The 26,798-nt window shown below is 40.3% G+C and overlaps 1 long non-coding RNA gene across 1 annotated transcript; it reads left to right on the top strand.

Annotated features, from left to right (window-relative positions):
- Positions 1–994: 994 nt before the first annotated feature.
- On the top strand, positions 995–24,972 carry LOC145509089 (uncharacterized). The gene is made up of 3 exons (XR_014055850.1): positions 995–1,631; positions 22,301–22,451; positions 23,020–24,972. It is a non-coding gene; the product is annotated as an uncharacterized LOC145509089 (long non-coding RNA).
- The last annotated feature ends 1,826 nt before the right edge of the window (positions 24,973–26,798 follow it).

Raw genomic sequence — 26,798 nt, 5'->3', positions numbered from 1 at the left:
CTTGCCGATTCGAGCCTCTAGCTACCAACCAACCTATCTCCTTCCTTCTTCCCAAACTCTCTTGAAAAACCTGTAAGATATAAGTTAGAGGAATTCTTCCCTACATTTTCTCCTTCACCATTATCACCAAATGATTTTATAGTAGCACCTAATGGTTTATTTAAAAATTGTCCTTTTTAATATATTCATTTATTCATTCAACATGATCTGAGAGATGTCTATCATGTGAGAAGGGCTGTGCTAAACACTAGATAAAAATGAACAAGCCAGGAGGATTCCCCACTCCCGCAGAGTTTACAGCCTGTAAGCTATTAGCGTATGTTCATCTGATGCTCAGAGCAACTATTTTTGAGATAAGAATCCACTTGACAAATGAGGAAACACAGATCATTTAGGGAAAGGGTTAGACAGGGAATTCATGGTCACTGGTCTCTGCGGTACTTTGTGATGGGCCATGCTAGGAGAAAGGACATGAAAACAAAACAAAAGCAAAATGGTAAGAGACAAGATATTAAGTATAGATCCGTTAGCTTTCCCTTGGAATTATTTATGAAAGAGGAATTTGCTCCCCTGACTCCAGGCATCCTCATTCTATCCTCTTCTCTTTTAAATGCCTGGCCGTTTTTTTGGCCACCTTTCAAACTCTAGGAAACACTCTGGAATTCCAAGCTAGGAGGGGTTTCCTTTGTAGGCCTGGCTATTGTAACTTTACGAGAAACTGTTCAGTACTTCCTTTTACCAGTTACAAAGCACAGTTTTCTGAATGAATTTCATGTTCATTAAACGGTTAACCCTTCATCTTTCTGACTCACACTTTTTATGTTATTACTCAGCCTTCAGAGAGAGATAAAGCCTCGGATAGCTTTTAAGTATACCAACCTCCCTCTCCTCCATCATACATATACACATACACAAACACATATCACATCCTTACAGACAACCACTAAGAAACATGCGCACGCGCGCACACGCGCACACACACACACGCACACACACACACACACACACACACACACTATGCATACACAAAGTAAAGTAAGAGCTATGCTCATTCATTATAAATATCCTTACCCACTGAGGTGTGCGTACAAACACTCACAGGGCATGGCCTTGACTTTGTACTCTTTGTGAGAGGAAGGAAATGGAAAGACCCAGATACTCAGACTCCTGGCTAAATACATAAGAATCCTGTCAGTTCAGAGTGTTTGCGGCTGTTTTCTCTTTTAAGAGAAGCAGGACATCAATACTGCTGCTGCCTGTTGAACCCTCACTTCCCATCCCTCCCCATTGCTAGATCCTTCATCCTTGCATCAAATGAATGATCTTTTTTTTTTCTTTTACTGGAGGTAAAATCTAAGTATTACTGAATAAAGTAGACATGAACTCCTGATTTCCACCCTCTGATATAAAACATACCTGGTTTCTAGCAGGCACTAAGTAATACTAGCTGCATGACAGAATGGATAGAGACTATTTGTATTTCATTAGAATAAAAAAGGTATTGGGCAGCCCCTTCATATTTCAACTGAGGGTTCAGAGACATGGAGAGTTACATGGTCATCCCAGGGTTACACTGTTAACTGTGAGAAGAATGGGGCCGGAGCCACAATCTCCAGTATCCAGTGAGCCTGGTGAGTGGAAGTCACTATTATTGGAAAGTTATTCTGTTTTGCTGTATCTCTTCTTAAATGTTCAAACCAGAAGTCAATATGGGTACATGTCACAAAATGAAGTGAAATTTGGGGCGATTATCCAGTGAGACTTTGGTACAGGTATTCAAAGTGGGCAATTCCAGTCTCACCTTGATTTTTCCATCTTTATTCTGAAGGCCTACTTGAACCTAAATTTGTCCATGTAGATTTCTTTTGCTTCTGAGATTGGATTTATCTTTCAAGGAAAAAGAGATAAAGATAGAGAGAGAAGTGCGAACAGAGTTTTAGGAAATGTGAAGTATAATAATGTTTAAAAATATTTTAAAAAATTTAATTGAAATATAAAGTACATCAGTAAGGCACTTAAAGGGCTTAGATCTTATGTCCAGCTCATTGATTGCCTATGTATGAGCAGACCTGTATACACCTGGTAACCGCCATTAAAATATAAGGCAAAGAATATTTCCATCACCTTAAAAGTTTCCCTTGGGACTTCCCTGCTGGTTCAATGGCTAAGACTCTGTGCTCCAAATGCAGGGGGCCCAGGTTCAATCCCTGGTCAGGGAACTAGATCCCACATGCTGTAACTAAAAGTTTGCATGCCATAGGTAAAGATCTTGCTTGCTGCAACTAAGATCTGGTGCAATCAAACAAATAAATAAATATTAAAAAAAAAAAACCTTCCCTGTGTCCCTTTCCACTTACACCTATGGATACAACCACTATCACTATAGATTCATTTTACTTATCCTTGAACTTTATATAAATCATATGGTGGCATTCTTTTATATCTGATTTCTCTCACTCAGCATACTAGTTGAGTTTAATCTGTGTTGTTGCATATATCAGCATTTTGTTTTTATTGCTTAGTTGTGTTTCATTATATGATTAGATCATAATTTATCCATTTTTAGGTTGATGGATATCTGAATTTTTCCAGGTTTTTGGTTGTTATGAATATTTTTGTGCATGGCTTTGCATATATTTTATTTCTCTGGGGTATGTGTCTAGTAATAGAGCTTCTGGGTTGCAGTGTAGGTGAATGTTTTACTCTAGCAGACAGTTTCAATAGTTTTTCAAAAGGAGTACCCCTCGTCATTGCCTGGAGAATCCCATGGATGGAGGAGCCTGGTGGGCTACAGTCCATGGGGTCGCTAAGAGTCGGACATGACTGAAGCGACTTAGTAGCAGCAGCAGTCATACTCCAGCTAGTAATGTATAGAGTTCCATCTACTCTTCTTACTTAACAATACTTGGTATTGTTCGTTGTTTTTTTTTTAAATTAGTTATCCTGGGGAGAGGAGTTTGGGGAGGAATGGATATATGTATATGTATGACTGAGTCCTTTTGCTGTCTACCTGAAACTATCACAACATGGTTAATTAGCTATACTCCAATACAAAATAAAAAGTTAAAAACAATTTTTAGCCATCCTGATGAGGATGTAGTGGTAGTGATAACTCATGGTAGTTATTTGCATTTTCCTGAGTGATCTGTCTGAATCATCTGTTGGGTTTTTTTCTTTCTTTCTTTTTTTTTTTTGCTTGTTTGCCATTTTAAAGTAGGTATTCATTCTTTTGTTATTAATTTGTAAGAGTTATTAGTGCATGCTAGGTATGAGTTCTTTGTCAGATATAAACATATATGTGCAATATTATAAAAACCTTATCCCAAATTTTTCTTGCCTTTGTACTTCTTTATGTTCTGTTTAAGAAATATCTGCTAACCCGAAGTATGCAAATACTTTCTTTTTTTTTCCCCTAGAAGTTTATGTTCACATTTGGTGTGCGTTCAATCTATAATTTATGTTGGAGTGTGGCATGAAATATAGTCAAGGTTTACTTGTTCACATCTAGATATCTGATAGTTTATTTAGAACATCTTCCTCTCTTTTCTGAATTCCCTTGGCACTTTTGGCACAAATAAGGTGACTGTGCATAGAGTTCTATTTCTGAATTCTCTCTCCTATTGCATTAGTCTGTCTTTTCCTGTAGAAATATATACTCTTTTAATAATTGTAGCTTTGTTATAGTTATCAAAATCTGACTGCTTAAGTCTTCCAATTTTCTTCTTTTGCAAAATATCTTTGGGTATTTTAGGTTCTTTGCACTTCTATAAAAAATTTATAATCAGCTCGTTTATTCCAACAACAACAAAGAAGACATTTTCAGAGACTTTAACTGGGATCACACTGAATTGGTATATGAGTTTGGAGAGAATTTACATCTTACAGGTATTGAGTCATCCATAACATAAACATAGTAAGTCTTTCCACTTATCTGTCTTCTTTCATTTCTCTTAGCAATAGCTTCCAATTTTCAGTGTAGAGATCTTGGAAACTTTGACTAGTCTTAATGATTTGATACTTTTTGATGTTATTGTAAATGCTATTATTTTAAACATTGTTTCTAATTTTCAGTTATTAGTGTATAAAAATACATTTAACATTTGAATATAAACTCTGTGACCAATGACTTTCCAAAACTGACTTATTAACTCTGATAGTTTGTACATTCTTTGGGATTTTCTCTCTATACGATCATATCCTCTCTGAGTAAGATAGTCTTCAGTTCAGTTCATTTCAGTCATTCAGTCGTGTCCAACTCTTTGCGACCCCATGAATTGCAGCACGTAAGGCCTTCCTGTCCATCACCAGCTGCCGGAGTCTACCTAAACCCATCTGCATTGAGTCGGTGATGCCATCTAACCATCTCCTCCTCTATCGTCCCCTTCTCCTCCTGCCCTCAATCTTTCCTAGCATCAAGGTCTTTTCAAATGAGTCAGCTCTTCTCATCAGGTAGCCAGAGTATTGGAGTTTCAGCTTCAACATCAGTCCTTCCAATGAACAGCCAGGACTGATCTCCTTTAGGATGGACTGGTTGGATCTCCTTGCAGTCCAAGGGACTCTCAAGAGTCTCCTCCAACACCACAGTTCAAAAACATCAATTCTTCGGCACTCAGCTTTCTTTATAGTCCAACTCTCACATCCATACATGACCACTGGAAAAACCATAGCCTTGACAAAATGGACCTTTGTTGACAAAGTAATGTCTCTGCTTTTTAATATGCTGTCTAAGTTGGTCGTAACTTTCCTTCCAAGGAGTAAGCGTCTTTTAATTTCATGACTGCTATCATCATCTGCAGTGATTTTGGAGCCCAGAAAAATAAAGTCAGCCACTGTTTCCACTGTTTCCCCATCTATTTGCCATGAAGTGATGGGACTGGATGCCATGATCTTAGTTTTCTGAATGTTGAGCTTTAAGCCAACTTTTTCACTCTCCTCTTTCACTTTCATCAAGAGGCTCTTTAGTTCTTCTTCCCTTTCTGCCATATGGGTGGTGTCATCTGCATATCTGAGGTTATTGATATTTCTCCCGGCAATCTTGATTCCAGCTCATGCTTCCTCCAGCCCAGCGTTTCTCATGATGTACTCTGCATAGAAGTTAAATAAGTAGGATGACAATATACAGCCTTGATGTACTCCTTTTCCTATTTGGAACCAGTCTGTTGTTCCATATCCAGTTCTAACTGTTGCTTCCTGATCTTCATACAGGTTTCTCAAGAGGCAGGTCAGGTGGGCTGGTATTCCCATCTCTTGAAGAATTTTCCACAGTTTATTGTGATCCACACAGTCAAAGGCTTTGGCATAGTCCATAAAGTAGAAACAGATGTTTTTCTGGAACTCTTGCTTTTTCAATCATCCATCAGATGTTGGCAATTTGATCTCTTTTTCCTCTGCCTTTTCTAAAACCAGCTTGAACATCTGGAAGTTCATGGTTCACGTATTGCTGATGCCTGGCTTGGAGAATTTTGTCCAAAAAAAGATAGTGTTACTTATTCCTTTATCTGTATGCTTTTTATTTATTTTTCTTGCCTTATCATGCTGGCCAAGACTTATTTAATAACAACCATAAGTGGTGATAAGGAGAGGGAAATGAGAGCTATAGTTTGAATGTGAAGAAAATATAGCATGAAAAATAGGAGAGAGGGGACTAAATCCAGTTTCTCTGATGCTATAACTGGCCTAAGATGAAAGAATACTGCCTCCTGAGCAACTTTTGTGAGATCAGTTTTTAAAAATAATTTTCAGTATTTATTCATTTATTTGGTTTTGCTGGGTGGTCTTTGTTGCAGCTCAGGCTTTCCTCTAGTTGTGGCGAGCCAGGGCTACTCTCTAGTTGTGGTACCTGGGCTTCTTGTTGCAGTGGCTTCTCTCGTTTCAAAGCATAGACTCTAGAGTGTATGGGCTTCAGTAATTCCCGCACGTGGGCTCAGTAGTTGCTGCTCAAGGCTCTAAAGCACAGGCTTGATAGTTGTGGCCTACAGACTTAGTTGCTGGATCAGGGGTGGAACCCGTATCTCCTGCATTGGCAGGCAGATTCTTTACCACTGAGCCACCAGGGAAGCCCTGGTGAGATTTTTTGTATTAACATCTTGCTAATATTGTGTACTAACAAACTTCTATCATTTAGGACGAGTCAATTATTCTGGTGGGGTTATGTCCTACGTCCCATGTGACTCCCTGGTCCAACCCTGAGAAGGACTGATTGACTGAGGTTAGACTATTTCGAAACTGCTTTTCCTAAAACCCTCTACTGCTTATGCAAATCTCATTAATCCCATCCATCCTTTATTCACTCATTAAACAGATGTTAAGTGGCTCTTATGCACTAGACACTTTGGTAGAAACTGAGAAATTGATTTTTAACAAAATAGACATAACCTTATCTTTTCTGAGCCTACAATCTTGTGGCTTTTAGGTGCAAGTAATAGAAAACCTACATTCTCAAATTTAAAAAGCTATCTAATTTTCTAAAGCAACTGGACGACTGAAGGCATTAGATTTTAGGATTAGTGCAGAAAACTGTCATGGAAGAACAGAGGTTTTCTATTCATCTCTCTAAACATACTCAGGCTGTTGTTGTTGTTGTTTCAATCAGCTTAAGACCACTATCAGATTGGCTAGTTGTCAATCTGATCACATAGACCACAGCCTTGTCTAACTCAATGAAACTAAGCCATGCTGTAAGGGGCCACCCAAGACGGATAGGTCATGGTGAAGAGGTCTGACAGAATGTGGTCCACTAGAGAAGGGGATGGCAAACCACTTCAGTACTTTTGCCTTGAGAACCCCATGAACAGTATGAAAAGGCAAAAAGGTAGGACGCTGAAAGATGAACCCCACAGGTCAGTAGGTGCCCAATACGCTACTGGAGATCAGTGGAGAAATAACAACAGAAAGAATGAAGGGATGGAGCCAAAGCAAAAACAACACCCAGTTGTGAATGGAACTGGTGATAGAAGCAAGATTCGATGCTGTAAAGAGCAATATTGCATAGGAACCTGGAATGTTAGGTCCATGAATCAGGGAAAATTGGAAGTGGTCAAACAGGAGATGACAAGAGTGAACATTGACATTCTAGGAATCAGTGAACTAAGATGGCCTGGAATGGGTGAATTTAACTCAGATGACCATTATATCTACTACTGTGGGCAGGATTCCCTTAGAAGGAATGGAGTAGCCACCATCGTCAACAAAAGAGTCCAAAATGCAGTATTTGGATGCAATCTCAAAAAGGACAGAATGATCTCTGTTTGTATCCAAGGCAAAGCATTCAATATCACGGTAATCCAAGCCTATGCCCCAACCAGTAACGCTGAAGAAGCTGAAGTTGAATGGTTCAATGAAGACCTACAAGACCTTCTAGAACTAACACCCAAAAAAGATGTGCTTTTTATTATAGGGGACTGGAATGCAAAAGTAGGAAGTCAAGAAACACCTGGAGCAACAGGCAAATTTGGCTTTGGAGTACAGAATGAGCAGGGAAAAGGCTAATAGAGTTCTGCCAAGAGAGGGCACTGGTCATAGCAAACACCCTCTTCCAACAACACAAGAGAAGACTCTACACATGGACATCACCAGATGGTCAACACCGAAATCAGATTGATAATATTCTTTACAGCCAAAGATGGAGAAGCTGTATACAATCAGCAAAAACAAGACAGGGAGCTGACTGTGGATCAGATCATGAACTCCTTATTGCCAAATTCAGACTGAAATTGAAAAAAGTGGAGAAAACCACTAGACCTTCCAGGTATGACCTAAATCAAATCCTTTATGACTATACAGTAGAAGTGAGAAATAGATTTAAAGGACTAGATCTGATAGACAGAATGCCTGATGAAATATGGATGGAGGTTCTAGACATTGTACAGGAGACAGGAATCCAGACTATTCCCAAGAAAAAGAAATGCAAAAAAGCAAAATGGCTGTCTGAGGAGACCTTACAAATAGCTGTGAAAAGAAGATAAGTGAAAAGCAAAGAAGAAAAGGAAAAATATACCCATTTGAATGCGGAGTTCCAAAGAATAGCAAGGAGAGATAAGAAAGTCTTCCTCAGCAATCAATGCAAAGAAATAGAGGAAAACAATAGAATGGGAAAGACTGGAGATCTTTTCAAGAAAACTAGAGATACTAAGGGAACATTTCATGCAAAGATGGGCTCAATAAATGACAGAAATGGTATGGACCTAACAGAAGCAGAAGATATTAAGAAGAGGTGGCAAGAATATACAGAAGAATTGTACAAAGAAGCTCTTCATGACCCAGACAACCATGATGGTGTGATCACTCACCTAGAACCAGACATCCTGGAATGTGAAGTCAAGTGCACCTTAGGAAGCATCACTACGAACAAAGCTAGTGGAGGTGATGGAATTCCAGTTGAGCTCTTTCAAATCCTGAAAGATGATGCTGTGAAAGTGCTGCACTCAATGTGCCAGCAAATATGGAAAACTCAGCAGTGGCCACAGGACTGGAAAAGGTCAGTTTTCATCCCAATCCCAAAGAAAGGCAATGCCAAAGAATGCTCAAACTACCACACAATTGCACTCATCTCACATGCTAGTAAAGTAATGCTTAAAATTCTCCAAGACAGGCTTCAGCAATACGTGAACCGTGAACTTCCAGATGTTCAAGCTGGTTTTAGAAAAGGCAGAGGAACCAGAGATCAAATCGCCAACATCTGATGGATCACTGAAAAAGCAAGAGAGTTCCAGAAAAATATCTATTTCTGCTTTATTGACTATGCCAAAGCCTTTGACTGTGTTGATCACAATAAACTGTGGAAAATTCTTCAAGAGATGGGAATACCAGCCCACCTGACCTGCCTCTTGAGAAACCTGTATGAAGATCAGGAAGCAACAGTTAGAACTGGATATGGAACAACAGACTGGTTCCAAATAGGAAAAGGAGTACATCAAGGCTGTATATTGTCACCCTACTTTTTTAACTTCTATGCAGAGTACATCATGAGAAACGCTGGGCTGGAGGAAGCATGAGCTGGAATCAAGATTGCCGGGAGAAATATCAATAACCTCAGATATGCAGATGACACCACCTATATGGCAGAAAGGGAAGAAGAACTAAAGAGCCTCTTGATGAAAGTGAAAGAGGAGAGTGAAAAAGTTGGCTTAAAGCTCAACATTCAGAAAACTAAGATCATGGCATCCAGTCCCATCACTTCATGGCAAATAGATGGGGAAACAGTGGAAACAGTGGCTGACTTTATTTTTCTGGGCTCCAAAATCACTGCAGATGGTGATTGCAGCCATGAAATTAAAAGACGCTTACTCCTTGGAAGGAAAGTTACGACCAACTTAGACAGCATATTAAAAAGCAGAGACATTACTTTGTCAACAAAGGTCCATTTTGTCAAGGCTATGGTTTTTCCAGTGGTCATGTATGGATGTAAGAGTTGGACTATAAAGAAAGCTGAGCGCCAAAGAATTGATGCTTTTGAACTGCGGTGCTGGAGAAGACTCTTGAGAGTCCCTTGGACTGCAAGGAGATCCAACCAGTCCATCCTAAAGGAGATCAGTCCTGGCTGTTCATTGGAAGGACTGATGTTGAAGCTGAAACTCCAATACTTTGGCCACCTCATGCAAAGAGCTGACTCATTGGAAAAGACCCTGATACTGGGAAAGATTGAGGGCAGGAGGAGAAGGGGACGACAGAGGATGAGATGGCTGGATGGCATCACTGATTCGATGGACATGTGTTTTGGTGGGCTCCAAGAATTGGTGATGGACAGGGAGGCCTGGCGTGCTGCGGTTCATGGGGTCACAAATAGTCGGACACGACTGAACGACTGAACTGAACTGAAAGACCACTATGACTGCTGCAATTCCAAACATCATAACTTCCCACCAAAATCTTCAAAGAAGAAAAAGTGGTAAGGCAGTCTCTAGTATTAGTCTCTTTTATTAAGATGTCTAATCTTTTCCAGAGGTTCCTCTGAATGCTTTCTTTACATATGAATGGCAGAACCATACCACAGGTCACTTTTAGCTCTAGGGGAGGCTAGAAAATGAATATCTGGGAAAGAAGAATGGATTTGCCATGGAAAATGTTGATTAGCCATGGTGATTCCACTAGAGCTGTTTGTATGGTCACCCCAAACTAAACTGGGATCCTATTAGCAATGAAAAAAAGGAAATGGCCAATAGATGGACAATGAGCAGTGTCTGCTACAGGCAGAGGCAATGTTTACCATAGTCCATAAACAATTACTTTAGACTAGGCCATCCACTTCCATCATTATCTCTCCTTGCACAGTGTTCTTTTCTTTCCTAATACTCACCTCCATTTGATATACATTTATATACCTTTGATATACAGACTTGAATGTAAAAGCTCCATAATTGAACAAAGCATGATTACTTTGTTCACCACTATACGCCCAGGTCCAAGCCCAGCACCCTGGTTACAATAAGTGCTTTATGATCATTAGTTGAATTAATAAATGCACACTTTGGATACATTTATATTTGATAGGTAAATGAATGACATAAATGAATATGTTAATCAAAAATTGTAACCCTCAACTACTATATTTCTGCTTGATTTGTTACAGTCATATCAAGTCATCAACTTCCCCAATGAAACTATTGTTCATAATTCAAGTATAGGGCATATCAAAAAGTATAAAGAGCACTTTGGGATTTAAACAAGAGCTTGAGTCAATTGCTAGACAAAATTACGTTAGAAAAACAATTATTGGGAATTCCCTGGAGGTTCAGTGGTTAGCACTCAGCACTTTCACTGCTGATGGCCTGGGTCAATTCCTGGTCGGGGAACTAGGATCCCACAAGACAAGTAGCAGCTGTGTAGCCAAAAAGGAAAAAGAGAAAGAAAGAAAAGAAAATACAATTATGTCAAAACTATCCATTTTGAATGTTTAAATTCACCCCCAGCTTTCCCACAGTTTATACTGTCCCTGCTATCCTCTCTAAATCTTACACAATACATCCAGGAACAATGAATTTTTTAATGCTTCTCCAAACATTCATTAACTCATTCATAGATACATGTATTCATTCATAAAACAAATATTTAACGTGGCTACTCTGTGCTAGGCATTGTGCTACTTCATGACTCACTGCCTCAGGACAATCTCTGCCTTGAACACATTTATTTACCTACTTTATCTGATAAATTCTAACATATTTTAAAGCTCACTCAAATATCTTTATGTCAATGAAAACTTCTAGTAACCTAGAGGGTAAGATATTCTCTCTTTTCTTTGTGATCATATTGCACTTTTCATATGTCTCAGTAAGAATTTTTGAACATTTTGCTAAATTCATTATTTGTTTGCATGCTTTTCTTCTTCACTAGATGGTGACTCCTTCATTACAGGAATTTATAGTAATCAAACCTTTGTGTTTTGCACAAAGTGTTTTTCATAATTGCTGACATAGTTTTACTACACATTTATTTAGTGAATGAATAAATGAATGTGTGGATGTTTAGTGATCCATTTGACAGGCGATGGAACAGGCTTACAAAAGATATTGTTATTGCTGTTTAGTCGCTAAGTCGTGTCTATTTGTGACCTCATGGAATGTAGCCCGCCGGGCTCCTCTGTCCATGGAATTTCCCAGGCAAGAATACTGGAGCGGGTTGCCGTTTCCTTCTCCAGGGGATCTTCCCAACCCAGGGATCGAACCTGTGTCTCCTGCGTTGGCAAGTGGATTCTTTATCGCTGAGCCATCAGGGAAGCCCACAAAGGATATTAGCAAGCAATAAATCTTTGGTTACAGTTTGGATCTTCTGACTCCTGCTCTGGATAAAACCCACAGAACACAGCTGCCCTTAGTATTCCTCTTGGCCATGTTCCATCACTGTCACTTTTAAGAAAGGTGTGGTCATTTGTAAATGAGATCGTACCTCATTGGTAGACCCAGCCGCACGGTGTCTGCTACCTCATCTAGAGGAGCATGTGCCTGTAGCAATCTGCAGATTCATCTTTTCCGTCTTCTGTGGGTGTCTGTTCACAGGCAGCACCTGAACAACAGTGGGGCCGACCAAGGGAGCGGAAGAGGGCATTTGCTAGTTCTCAACACAGATAAGCATCACCAGCTTTTTCCTTCTAAGAGTAGTGGCCTCAAAAGTTCCAAATTAGAAGAAAAAGGCAACAGGTTCACTAAAGTGTGTGAAAAGTTAGAGCAAATCTTGCCTTTGTCTATTTCCCTCCTCTGGAAATTCTTTTTGAATCTTGAACCTTTGAACTTTTTGAATATTAAATGTGTATCATCCTATCACACACACTGGCACATCACACACACTCAGTAATTTTTAGCTTCTCCATTTCTTCCTCTAAGTTTTAAATTACAGAAAAGCCCTACTTGAATCTGAGGTTTGCTCTTTAACTGGTTTATTTCAGATTGGAATCATACTATCTAATATTGTGAGAGTGTTATGCTATTTTTGAAGAATTTTGACTTGATTTTGCTGCTGAAGAGTCCAGTCCTCTTCTTTACCCATCTCATAGGAGTGACTACAGAGACTGAGAAAGACTATTTATTCTCAAAGTACTTATTAAGTACCCACTATATATGGTTAAATACGATAAGATTTATCATGGGGTAAAATCCATGTTCTGAGCTAACCCGGCTTGGGAGACCCTGTGAGGCCTCTCCGTGAAAGTCCCTCTTACGCTGCGGCCTGGTTATGGCCACAAGCCCAGAAAGTGGTTGAGTTGGGATAAGAACTCATGCCTGCCTGACTCAAAAGACAATGCTTTTGGCTTTGTACCCTACTTTCTCTCAAACTCTGCCCCCATATAATAAAAGCTGACTTTAATCTCTGCCCAACTTTAGTTGGCATGGTAAGACAAATAGCCCGGTGGTCGCAGATGCCCAGTGGACTTGTTATTGGAATTCTATGGGCTAGACATAGGCAGAATGCCAGAGCCTTATAGATCCGTCAAGTTGGGGCTGGCAAATGTCTTCAGCAAAGAGAAGCGGTTATAGCAGTTAAGAGCAACAAGCCTGGCTGGCATCAACATGAGGACAAAATTTGTTTCTTTAAAATATAATAAACCATTTAATGACCAAGATCCTATAAAATCAATGATTGGAAGAGATGGAAGAGGCTTTAGCATTCTGCATGTCTGTGTGCTAAGTCGTGTCAGTTGTGCCTGACTCTTTGTGACCTTGTGGACCCCTAGTCTCCTCTGTCCATGGAATTCTCCAGGCAAGAATACTGGAGTGGGTTGCCATGACCTCCTTCAGGGGATCTTCCCAACCCAGAGATCAAACCTGCATCTCTTACCTCTCCTGCATTGTCACGCGGGTTCTTTACCACTAGTGCCACCTGGGAAGCCCCTAAGTATCCTAGCCTTCCTTATTTTTAGATGTAGATATTAAGACTCAGAGAAGTCATATGACCTTATTAGGGTCACTCAGTGAGATGACAGCAGGATCAGAGTTAGAAACCAGTTCTTTTGACTCCCAGTGCAGGAGACAACATGATGTAAAACATTAAGACATGAGCTGCAGACTCACATTGTCACTGAATCTGGACTCTGCTCTTTACTAGTTGTGTGACATTAACCATTCAGAGACCCTGAGAGGGCCTGTCTCAAAGCAGGTTTTCAAGACACCCTAAACATTTTCACTTCATCCTCTTTGACTTGATGCCTCATGTTTATTCAAAAATACCCCAAAGATGTTACATTGATTGTTTTACATGCAGAGTACAATTACTTCACGATATATTGAAACTATCATCAAGTTCTAGTCGGTGGTCTATTTACCCTGAGTAATCTTTAGTAGTATATTTAGTATCCCCCAAAACAAATGTAATGGGATTTGACTCTTAGAGCTGGCTCAGAGTAGTGTAGCAATTCGGGATACAAAGAGAAGAAATAAGAAATGTGAGAGAATTCACAAAACTCATCGATACCAAACATCTAGTCTTTTATGTCACCAAACACCTGACTTAAAAGGTGGAAATGGGCAAGACGAATGAAGAGGCAGCTTAACAGTTGGCATTTCTTAAGGGGAGGAGGGCTATTGACCTTTTGAGAAGGACATTTCCTCCTGATCTGATGGTTCGTTCCACGGTCTAAAAGATGATATCCCTACCTACCCCTCCCTGACAACAGTGGTGCTCCTCCACCACTGGAATGAGCCCAAAGCACCCCCATCACCTTCATTTACAAATGCTTCCTGGGGTTATATCACTCTTGAGTGTAAATCACAAGACTTGGTTAAGAGAATCCAGTGATGCCCAGAATGTAATTTTCTGGATTCAAATCCTGGCTTAGGCAGCACATACCTTTGAGATCTTAGACCAGTCACTCAAACTTTCTGGGCTCCAACCTCCCTATCTTTAAAATGGAGGCACTAATAGTGCCTACCTCATAGGGCCATTGTGAGAATGATATAAAATAACTTTTATGAGCTTTAAGACTCAAACCATGTGAAATAAAAATACATATATTTCCTTTTATTATTTTTTTCTATCTTTGACTACAAACTCCAAGAAGGCAAGCAGAGATGTTTTATTTATCACCCACTATAGGAAGAGTGATTAGGATTAGGAGCTTTTCAGTGGCCTGTCTGAGAACCAAAAAACAAATGTATTGTTCTGAAATGTGAAAAGAAAATAGAAGAATCAAAAATTAGTCTTCCCTGGTGGCTCAGATGGTAAAGGATCTGTCTGCAGTGCAAGAGACCCAAGTTCGATCCCTGGGATAGGAAGACCTTTGGGAGAAGGGAATGGCAACCCACGCCAGTATTCTTGCCTGGAGAATTCCATGGGAAGAAGAGCCTAGTGGGCTACAGTCCATGGGGTCACAAAAAGCCGGATACGACAGAGGGACTAACACTTTATAGATGTTAATGGATTGTCTACAAAATATAATACCAAGGTCAACTCGACTTTTAATTGTTTATATTAAAATGTAGTAAGTTTAAATCACAGGGCTTCCCTGGTAGCTCAACTAGTAAAGAATCTGCCTGGAATGCAGGAGACCCTGGTTCAATTCCTGGGTTGGGAAAATCCTCCGGAGGAGGGAAAGTCTACCCACTCCAGTATTCTGGCCTGGAGAATTCCATGGACTGTATAGTCCATGGGGTTGCAGAGAGTTGGACATGACTGAGTGACTTTCACTTTAAATCACAAGAATAGGAAAATTTATAAAAGAACTAAAAAGTATAATTCGTTCAAATATTTTAAAAGTAAAACAAAGCTGCAAGCAGAACTCCATTGTCTTCTTTCCACGTCCTCAGGTCAAAATCTTGGATCAGCCTTGACACTGTCCTCACCTATCCACCCTTTCTTACACCCAGAGACCAGTCACTTTCACCCCCTCTGCTGTTCTTTCCCCAGTCTAAGCCTCTGAACCTCTTGTCAGGATTTTTGCAGCTGTCTCCTCACTGACCTCCTTGCTCCCACTCTTGACCCAGTTAAAACCTGAGTCAGAGGAAACTATACTCTGCTCAAAACACTCCAGGGACTACTCTTCCCTCAAGGAAAACCCAAATCCCTGAAGACTTAAAAATTCCTTGTCTTCTTACTGTTTCTCCAACCTCATTTCCTACTATCTTTCCTCTTGATCAGTCTGCTTCAGCCATACTGGTCCCCTTGCCACTCCTCAAATATGCCAAGCACACGTTGCCTCAGGGCTTTCGTGTTGGTGGGTCCCTTTTCCTGGAATGTTCTTCTCCCAGTTCAGCTTGACCAACCCCCTCATCTTCTTCAAGTGTCTTCTAAAACATGACCTTCCAACTGAGCTCTTCATGAACATTCTATTAATATAATAATTTCTCTCTTGGTACAACTTACTCCCTTCCCTGATGAATTTTTCTGCATGGCATGTAACATCTCCTGAGATAACATACAATTCACTCATTTTCTTCATTGTCTGCTCACACTAGAAGGTCATTCCAAGCAGGGAAGTGATTTTGTGTGTGTGTGAGTTTTTGGGGATGCTAGGTTAGATGACTTCCTGGCACATCAGTTCAGTTCTGTCGCTCAGTCATGTCTGACTCTTTGTGACCCCATGAACCATAGCACACTAGGCCTCCTTGTCCATCACCAACTCCCTGAGTCCACCCAAACCCATGTCCATTGAGTCGATGATGCCATCCAACCATCTCGTCCTCTGCCGTCCCCTTCTCCTCCTGCCCTCAATCTTTCCCAGCATCAGGGCCTTTTCAAATGAGTCAGCTCTTTGCATGAGGTGCCCAAAGTACTGGAGTTTCAGCTTCAACATCAGTCCTTCCAATGAATACCCAGGACTGATCTCCTTTAGGATGGACTGGTTGGATCTCCTTGCAGTCCAAAGGACTCTCAAGAGTCTTCTCCAGCACCACAGTTCAAAAGCATCAATTCTTCGGCGCTCAGCTTTCTTTATAGTCCAACTCTCACATTCTGGCACATCTTCAGTGGTCAATAAATATTTTGTGAATTAATGTGTCAATGTGTAATGTAGGTATATTGAGTTACATTTGACGTGATGTGAGATTCTGCCTTCACAGATATGAGTGCTTAATGTAACAACCACCAAATTCTTTAACTAGTCTACCAAGGTCTTAAAATATTCCATGCAAATGTTCTTATGTGTATATTTACAGTAGCACCTAGAGTTTAGCCTGAAAAGGACCCTTATCTGTTTAGATTTATTTCTCCCCTCTCCCGACCTCATATGTGTGAGTGAGTGAAAGTCACTTAGTCGTGTCCAACTCTTTGTGATCCCATGGATCATCCAGGGAATTCTCTAGGCCAGAATCCTGGAGTGGGGAGCCTTTCCCTTTTCCAGGGGATCTTCCCAGCCCAGGGATTAAACCCAGGTCTCCCACATTGTGGGCAGATTCATTATCAAATGAGCTATCAGGGTTATTCTTTAGAACTGCCAGATTGCTTGTAATTTGCCCAAAGAGTTCAAGCTGTTTCATGTCTCTCTGCTTTTGTTACATGTGACTTCTTTCTGGAATTCCCTTTCCCCCTTTCTTTTTTCTGTCCAATGTGACTTATACTTTAGAATTCAGGGCTTTGTCTTCAAGAGGCTTTCATGAACCTCCATGTTAAGTTAGAGGTCCTCAGTCCCCTGTCCATAGTCACTAACACATTCTTCTAGTTTTACATTTACTGTATTACATCAAAATGATTTCTTCATGTATCCATCTCTCCTCCCAGATTGAAAACTTCTCTAGAAGTGACCAACAATAAGTGCTAACTGCACAGAGGAAGAAGGCAGAATGATGATGGAGGTCATACTAAGGGGATATGTTCTAAGAACCAGTTATATGGGACCCATGCTTTTAAATTTAAATTATCTGCAGAAATATCTGATGCAGCTATAGAAAGAATGGGGACTTGGGTACCCGGCTGACATGACTTAATACCATAGCTCACTGATAACTAGATGGGTGTCTTAAATAAGCAGCTGAGCTTCCGTGTCTTCATCTGTCTGGTGGGGATGGTAACACTGCACAGTGTGTGTAATGCAACCAACATGCATTAGATGTTCAATTCATGCTGATTCCTCCACCTCCATCTTGTCTCTGGGAAGGAAGTGAAATAATTTCCTCTTGGTGTCCGTTCATCCCCCTGCACCCCCAGGTGGAAAGCAGGAGAGCTAGGCGTAGAGATGCCTGACTGGGGGAAAGGCTGCCAGCAGTAGGTGTTGTTAGATGTAGTGGGGCTTGTTGATTTCCTCCTGGGGGCCTGGTTAACAACTGGTGTGTTCCTTGATAGTCAAGTTCAAACTTTCACTTCTTAGCTCCTAAGGGAAAGTTGATTGAAAGTTAACTAGTCTTTTCCAGACAGAAGACTTCTTTGCCAAATCCCCAACCTTCCCATCTTCATTCCAGCTCTTCCCAGTGAGCATCTGGGGAACTGCAGGCTGGCCTTGCTCCTTCTCCAGCAACTCTGATGGGCAGGGGCAGCCATATCTACCATATCCTGAGTCCTGTTGTACCCTAGGAGCTGAATGCACAGTGAGTTCTCACTGATGTTTCAGAGCAGCCTCATGATAAAGAAAAGAACCTATGATCATTTTGATTTTTCTTGTGATTAGGCTCAGTGAACTAAGGCACCTGCCTTCCCAGTCCCTAGCAGTAGAGGTCGTGTGTTGACACCGTTGGTCATTCTATTAGGGGCTTCATTTGTACACACAAGTTTATCTCGTGTTTTCTAAGTGTTCATTCTAGCAACGATGGGGGAAAATGAAAGGGAGAAAAGGTGAGGGAGAAATAAAACTTTCTTTCATGTTCTTTGCTCTCCTAACTCTTCACTGCAATTTCCCTGATAAGGCTAGAAGGATGAAAATAGTGACCATAGTAGGACAGAACAGATTTGATGAATCTGATTCTGGTGGCGTGAGATGGATTTGGTGGTTTTTTTTTTTTTTTTTTACTAGAGAAGAACTATAATAGAATGGTTAAATTCATGGACTCTGAAGCCAAATTTCTGAGATCATTCTTCTTCTTTTCACATGTACTGATTTCCGATAAACATCTTACATCCAACTCCATCTCAGTATCTACCTGCAGAGAGCCCAACTTGTGAAAACTAGCTATCTGAACTTGTTGTTCTTCCTTTTTATTCCTTAAAAGCCATTGCACTCTTTTCCACCTCTGCACTTTCTACTGAAACCATCTTTAACATGGGTTCAATGGCCTCATTGTGACACTAATATTTAATTTTCAGATTTCACCTTCTTGGCTTCCTCCTTGAATTTAATGTAGTTGACCACTTGCTCTTTAAAACTCTATTTCTCTGGCTGTTCCTTTAGTTTCTGTCTCTTCTACAGTCTTCTCTTCCTGCTGTACTCCTTTAAATACAAATGATTCCCAGGGATATTGTCTCAGCTCACTCTTCTTCTGATTCTACCGTCTTTCCCCAATCCAGTTTTTCCGATTGCATCTATTTTGAAAATTCCACACATTGTGTTTTCTGTCTTGATCTATTCTCAGTTCCCAGACCTGAATATCCAAGTGCTTGACCGACAGTGCTTTCTGGTACCTGCCCTGCTCATCAGAGGTGACACATTCTAAGGGAATTCATCATCAGGCAAACTATACATAAGTTCCCTCCTCGTGCTCAAGCTAGAAACTGAAGAGCAGTTCTCGGTTCTTTCCCCCTCCTTGTGTCTCCACTCTCCATTACCAAGTCCTGTGGGTTTTATTTGTAAATAGGTTCACTTCTGTCCTCTCCTACCTTGTCTCTATTGTGTGCACTTTCCTCAGATCATCAGCATCTCTCTTGAACTCAGCAATGATCTTCTGATCAGTCAACTTGATCCGCAGGTCATCTGTGCTCCATGTAAATGTGAGCCACAGAAACTCTCACATTGACCATACATATACACCAATTAGTATAATATCTGTGGAAATTGAAGACTGCATAGACTTTGACCCAGGAATATATTTTAGAATATGTTAGAGAAACTCCAGCACATGTGCACAGTGAGATAGGCACTGGACGCCATGAAAAATAATGCTGTTCTGAACACCTCTATGGGGGAGGGGGCAGATATCTATCTCTCTTCCTCTTCTTATAAGTCCACCAGTCCTCTCAGATTAGAACCCCATTCTTATGACTTCATTTAACCCTAAGTACCTTCTAAAAGCTCTATCTCCAGGTATAATTATATTTGGGATTAAAACTTCTCTATCTGAATTCCACTGGAGGTGGGGGGGGATACATTTCAGTCCATTTCAAGGGTCTAGCTTTCTAGGGGACCATCTTAGAAGCTGATTTGTAGAGATGCTACTCAAATTTAGTTCAAATCTACAAATTGGAACAGTTAGGAGCTTGTGAAAAATGCAAGTTCTCAGACTGTACCCAAGTCCTCCTGAGTCAGAATTTCTGGGGAGGAGGCAAGAAATGTATTTTCACCACTTTTCCAAGTGACCTTTATGTATTCTCAAGTTTGAGAATCACCCTTTTCAAGGACACTCATTCCTCAATAAGATTTTGTGAGTGAACTTGCTTCATGATGAAATGTTTAGGAGATGCTGGCTCAAAAAGCTAAAAAGTTTTTCATTATTTTTGTGAGGCTTTAGGAACTTGACATGGGCAAATTGTGGACTGCCAGTCTCTAACACCAGGAGGCCTATATCCCCGCAGAATGTCTTCCTACCATGAAGCTCACCCCCTAAATTTTTCCAAAGTTTTTAAAGGCAGAAAAATTATCAACACCTGGAAAAACCAGGCAGGAAGACAACTTATAGCTCCGGAAAAATTGGTCTAAAGTAATGACCAATTTTCACACACTGTTATTTTGTTAACGGACTTGTATTTCTTGCCATAATTGTAAGTTTCATTCCTCTGAGCAGACACTGGGTCTTATATTTCACATTTACCTCTAGACTAATGTTTGTTTCTCAATAAATATGTACTCAATAACTATTGCCAAATGATTGACATTCAATTTATTTCATAAATAGATGACCCCAACCTTTAAAAGTTGAACTTCATATAAGGATATTTATTTATTGTTATTGAGATGTTACTGATCTTAATCATTCTTTAGGTACTCCTAATAGTGTGAAGAACAGGAAAAATGGAGAAGGAAGATGGTATCATTCCTGGTTCTTAATATTACTGAGCTGACCTTGAGTAGATAAACTCTTTGTGTCTCAGTTTTCCCTTCTGTAAGATGGAAACATAATACTATTCACTTTGCAGGATTATTGTAAAGCCTGGATGAGGTAATGCTGGTGAAAAAGTTTTTCAAGTTGATTTAGAAAGGCTAACTGTAAACTTCAGGCATATATTCAATTGTTTAAAATTGGTGATACTATCAATACACAATTAAGCACAGAAATTGTCAAGGTTAACTGATTCTTTCTAAAGAACATTGTTTTTTTCCCAAGAGAGCTGCTAGAGTGGGCTCATCCCACTTGCTCACTTCACTTTTCCCTTGGTATCGCCATTCATTGGGATACAAAGCTGCAAAGCTTCATGGCATTTAATATTGTGGGAGAAATGAATCTGAATAAAGAATCACAGTTGAATCATTGCTAACTTTGATGAATTAGCACCAAGGAGCTCTTCAAGATGTCATTTTTTAAACTTTTTGAATGATTGGGTTTCAATGGTTCCATCTAAAGAATTTTAATTTTGAGAGCTGCATAGACAAATGTGCACACACAAATCATTTAGTGTCCACCTCCCAAAGAAAAGAAAAGTGCTTATGGAGGGAAATTTCACCTTTCTACTTCATCACTTTCCTGCTAGAGTAGAGTTTTTCTTTGTTTAAAGTCTAACATTGAAGAAGTTCTTCTAAGTAGATAGTTTTAAGAGTAGGGGGCATTTAACAACAATAATAAAGAAAAAAACCTAGCTGAGGGATTATCCATTACTTCTTTCTAATAATGTGAAAAAGAAAACCAACCCTAGTAATAATGGAGATGATTTTACTAATGATAATAGCACATATTTATTGCAGGCTTACTATATGTCATGAACTATGTTAAATATTTTACACGTAGAACCTCATCTGATGCACCAACAAATCCACTGAGCAGAAACTATTATTAATTGCATTCTATATATTAGGAAATTGGTTTAAATATGTTTAGAGAGGTGAAGCAACTCTTTCAGTAACACAAACTGTTAAGTGGTAAAGTTTCTACGGTAAGTATGGAGTTCTTGGTTCTAACTCACACTCACCAACTGATATCAGTCAAGACTTAAGCTTCCAGTCTCAGTTTCCCCAACTGTGAAATGGGAATAATTGGGACCAATCTCAGGCTTCCCAGGTTGTACTAGCAGTAAACAACCTCCCTGCCAATGCAGGTAGATGTAAGAGATGCAGATTTGATCCCTGGGTTGGGAAGATGCCCTGGAGGAGGGCATGGCAACCCACTCCAGTATTCTTGCCTGGAGAATCCCATGGACAGAGGAGCCTGGAGGGCTACAGTTTTTAGGGTCGAAAAGAGTTGGACACAACTGAAGCAACTTAGTACACACACACGAACACACACAAGACACATCTCAGAATGAGACACACTACGTGTGTAAAAACATCAGCTACTGTAAAGAGTGTGAAATGTTCAGGATATTTTATTTTTGGCAGTTCATTATTTCGAGCATGCTAAGTCACTTCAGTCATGTCCGACTCTTTGAGACCCTATGGAATATAGCCCCCCAGGCTCCTCTGACTATGGAATTCTCCATGGACGGAGGTTGTTATGTTTATAGCTTTATTAATTGTATTTTTAATAACTTTTATTAACATATATGTTATGTTATATATGTCTAGGTTGTCTAGGTTGTTATGTTTATATTTTGATCAATTAACTAATTAATGCTTGTGTGTGTGTATCTGTCTCTCTGAGAACAGGACTGACACATATGTACTTCATGCCTTTGATCTCATTATTACCATTACTGGCACTTGTCCTTGGAAGCACAAAGCTGGCATGACCTTGGAAGACACTGGCAAAGAAAGCACAGAATGGGAGAACACTCTAGGTTCCTTGTAAACATTAAAGGTACTTCCTCCAAATGGATTTTCCTCTAGGAAAGAGATACATTGCCTCTTTTACACTTTTCATTTTTCCCTTTCACTTACCTACTCTATTCACATCCTTCAAATAAGGACAAATCAGCAAAACCCCAAGAGAGTCACTGCTATGAGAATAATTATGAACTTGCTGAGTCCTTGCAATGTTTATTATTTAAGTTCTTAAGTGCAGATAGTCAAATGCCCAGGAGCGTCGAATCTCACAATCATAAAACCCTGGTCCATAGAAACCACAGGGCACTTAGAGCTGTGCGTTTACTTTGGCATATCCTCTTGATAAATCGCTGCCCTGTCGTACTCCCTGAACATTTCATGACAAGGTGAAATCCCGTATTGTTTCAAATTTACATTTTTCCTGAGCTTGCATATTTTCGTTGCATATCCTTTGTTGCCAATGTACCAAGTCCTTATACCTTCCCACTGCATTTACTGCAGTTTGAAATGGTTTCTCAGAAATGGGACATTAAAAATCCTTTGAAAGCTGTTCAGGCATGCTTAGTATTAATCTAATCTTTTTTTTTTTTTTTTTCCTCAAGGTCTTCAGATAGAGACTCTATTTAGGGGTTGATAATTAAGTATGCTGCTGCTGCTGCTAAGTTGCTTCAGTCGTGTCCGACTCTGTGCGACCCCATAGACAGCAGCCCACCAGGCTCCGCCATCCCTGGGATTCTCCAGGCAAGAACACTGGAGTGGGTTGACATTTCCTTCTGCAATGCGTTAAAGTGAAGTTGCTCAGTCGTGTCCGACTCTTCGCGACCCCATGGACTGCAGTCTACCAGGCTCCTCCGTCCGCGGGATTTTCCAAGCAAGAGTACTGGAGTGGGTTGCCATTGCCTTCTCTGGATAATTAAGTATAAGTATCCATTAAAAAGAAACCATCTTGATCACTAGAAACCCAGGCTGGTAGTGAGAGGAGAACTGCAGTGATTTATTCTGGAAGAAAGAAGGTGTAATTGTTTACTAAATACTTCCTAAGTACTGGGCACTGAGTCAGATACTTTCATATCCCTTCTAACATGTGATTTAGTCTAAGGTAATAATTTAATGTAATTCTCACCACAATGTGGTGAAATGGGTATTATCTGTATTTCACAAATGAAGAATCAGAGGCTGAAAGAAACTTAGGCATGGAGAGGTTAAATAAATTAGACACAACCATTCATTACCTTATCTATCGCTGTGTGACAAATTAGCCCAAACTTTGGTGGCTTAAAACAACAAAGGTTTATTATCTCACAGTTCTGGGCACGTTGGAAGCTCTGTTCAAGCAATCACTATCTTTGCTAATGCTGGTGCTGGTCTTGATGCTGTGTATAGCAGAATCGGGGCTTCCCAGGTGGCTCTGGTGGCAAAAAACCCACCTGCCAATGCAGGAGACATAAGAGACACCGGTTTGATCCCTGGGTCAGGAAAATCCCCTGGAAGAGAGCATGGTAACCCACTCTAGTATTCCTGCCTGAAAAGTCCCATGGACAGAGGAGACAGGTGGGCTATTGTCCATAGGGTCACAAACAGCTGGACGTGACTGAAGCGACTTAGCACCTACGCAGGCATAGCTGAACTGGCATGTGCTCTAATAAAATGATGGAAGGTAAGGCTCCAGAATAGCAACAATTCAGCCAAGTGTTTGCTATCCTAAGTGCTGTACATATATAAAGTCAAGTCACTTCAAAATAACTGAATGAGGTAGATACTTGTATTATTCTCATTTCAAAGATAAAAAACTGCCTTTTTCAGAGCTGAGTGTCTTTGGCTCAGGATTGCTTGTAAGATTTCAGTCAAGATGTTGGTTGGGGTTGTAGTTGTCAGAAGGCGCGTCTAAGGCTGCATGATCCACTTCTAAGATTGCTCATTCATATAACTATTGGCTAGCGTTCTCAGTTCCTTGCTGGTTGTTGGCAGGAAACCTCAGTTCCTCTCCACGTGGTCCTCTCCATAGGGCTGCTTGAGCATTCTTACGACATGGCTGTTGACTTTTCTCAGGGTAACTGTTCCAAGAGACAAAGCAACGATTATGCCACAATGTTTTGTAAAACTTAATCTCAGAAGTCAAACGCATCATTTCCACTGTATTCTATTCATTATATGTGACCCACTATGTTTAGCCCCTGTTCAAGTGTGTTAGTCAGTCAGTTTTGTCTGATTCTTTCTGACCCTATGGACTGTAGCCCACCTGATTCCTCTGTCCATGGAATTTTCCAGGCAAGAATACTGGAGTGATCAGCTATTCCTTTCTCCAGGGGATCTTCCTAATCCAGGGATTGAACCCAGGTCTCCTTCATTGCAGACAGATTCTTCACCATTTGAACCACCACAGAAGCCCATGTTCAAGGGGGAGGGTAATTAAGTTCCACTTCTTATGGGAAAAATATCACAGAATGGTAACAGCTCTACTGTTCCTAGCCTGGATATCTGTACTGTTTCTTGTCATTCCCTTATGCCCCCCCCCCACATATTTCTATGACTAAATATAAACCCTCCTGAAATTATCTCAATTTGAATCTGTTGTCTGTTTCCTGATTGGGACCTGACTGCTACAAGTAAGATTAATGCAAAAGGGAGAATGTTGGGAATTTTTGCCTAAGCAGATACTGGGACTGAGGGAAATAAGTACTCATCTTGGCACTGAAGTTGCAAGATGAATGATTTTAAAAAATACAAGGCTTGTGGGAGAGACAGATATATAAGTTGATATCCCAGAGTAAATTCTGAACCACAAATAAGTCAGTAGAGTAAAGCCAAGAGTGATTAACTGAGTCTGAGGGAATCAGGGAAGGCTTCAAATAAGAGGTGACATTGGACCGGGTCTTGATGGATAAAATTGGATTAGCCATGAAGATGAGAAGGCGTAAAGAAAATAATATGTACAATAGAGCAAAGTCACAATAAAATAAATAAAAGTCAGACTGTTTGGATTCAAACTCTGCCCTGTCACCAGCAAGCTATTTGAGCAAGGATTTGAGCTTGAGAAACCTTTCCATGCCTCAGTTTCTTCATTTGTTAAATGAGGATAAGAAGAAAATCGATGCAAGATGTTCAGAATAGTTTCCAGCACATAGGGAAGCACTGTATGAAGGATTATTATCCTTGTTGGTGATGTTACTCTTCTTGATGCTGTGCATAGAAAAAAACAATAGAATGGGAGAGACTAGAGATCTCGTCAAGAAAATTAGAGATACCAAGGGACATTTCATGCAAGGATAGGCACAATAAAGGACAGAAACTGTATGGACCTAACAGAAGCAAAAGATATTAAGAAAAGGTGGCAGGAATACACAGAAGAACTATATAAAAAAAAAAGATATTCATGGCACAGATAACCACGGTGGTGTGATCACTCACCTAGAGACAGACATCCTGGGGTGCAAAGTCAAGTGGGCCTTAGGAAGTATCACTATGAACAAAGCCAGTGGAGGTGATGGAATTCCAGCTGACCTGCTTCAAATCCTAAAAGATGATGCTGTGAAAGTGCTGAACTCAATATGTCAGTAAATTTGGAAAACTCAGCAGTGGCCACAGGACTGGAAAAGGTCAGTTTTCATCCCAATCCCAAATAAAGGCAATGCCAAAGAAAGTTCAAACTACCACACAGTTGCACTCATCTCACATGCTAACAAAATAATGCTCAAAATTCTCCAAGCCAGGCTTCAACAATACATGAACCTTGAACATCCAGATGTTCAAGTTGGAGTTAGAAAAGACAAAGGAACCAGAAATCAAATTGCCAACATCAATTGGATCATAGAAAAAGCAAGAGAACTCCAGAAAAACATCTAATTCTGCTTCATTGACTACGCTAAAGCCTTTGACTGTGTAGATCACAACAGACTGGAAAATTCTTAAACAGATGGGAATACCAGACCACCTTACATGCCTCCTGTGAAACCTGTATGCTAGTCAAGAAGCAATAGTTAGAACTGGACATGGAACAACAGACTTGTTTCAAATTGGGAAAGGAGTACGTCAAGGCTGTATATTGTCACCATGCTTATTTAACTTCTGTGCAGGGTACATCATGCAAAATGCTGGGCTGGATGAAGCACAAGCTGGAATCAAGATTGCCAGGAGGAATATCAATAATCTCATATATGCAGATGACACCACCCTTTTGGCAGAAAGCAAAGAGGAACTAAAGAGCCTCCTGATGAAGGTGAAAGAGGATAGTGAAAAAGCTGGCTTAACACTCAGTATTTAAAACCTAAGGTCATGGCATCTGGCCCCATCACTTCATGGCAAACAGATGGGGAAACAAGGGAAGCAGTGACAGGCTTTATTTTCTTGGGCTCCGAAATCACTGCAGATATTGACCACAGCC

The sequence above is a fragment of the Giraffa tippelskirchi genome, chromosome 6, assembly GCF_054371585.1.
Source record: "Giraffa tippelskirchi isolate mGirTip1 chromosome 6, T2T-mGirTip1v1.2.pri, whole genome shotgun sequence".
Taxonomy (NCBI): Eukaryota; Metazoa; Chordata; class Mammalia; order Artiodactyla; family Giraffidae; genus Giraffa; species Giraffa tippelskirchi.
Note: the sequence above shows the minus strand (reverse complement) of the source record. Positions and strands in the feature narration are given on the sequence as shown.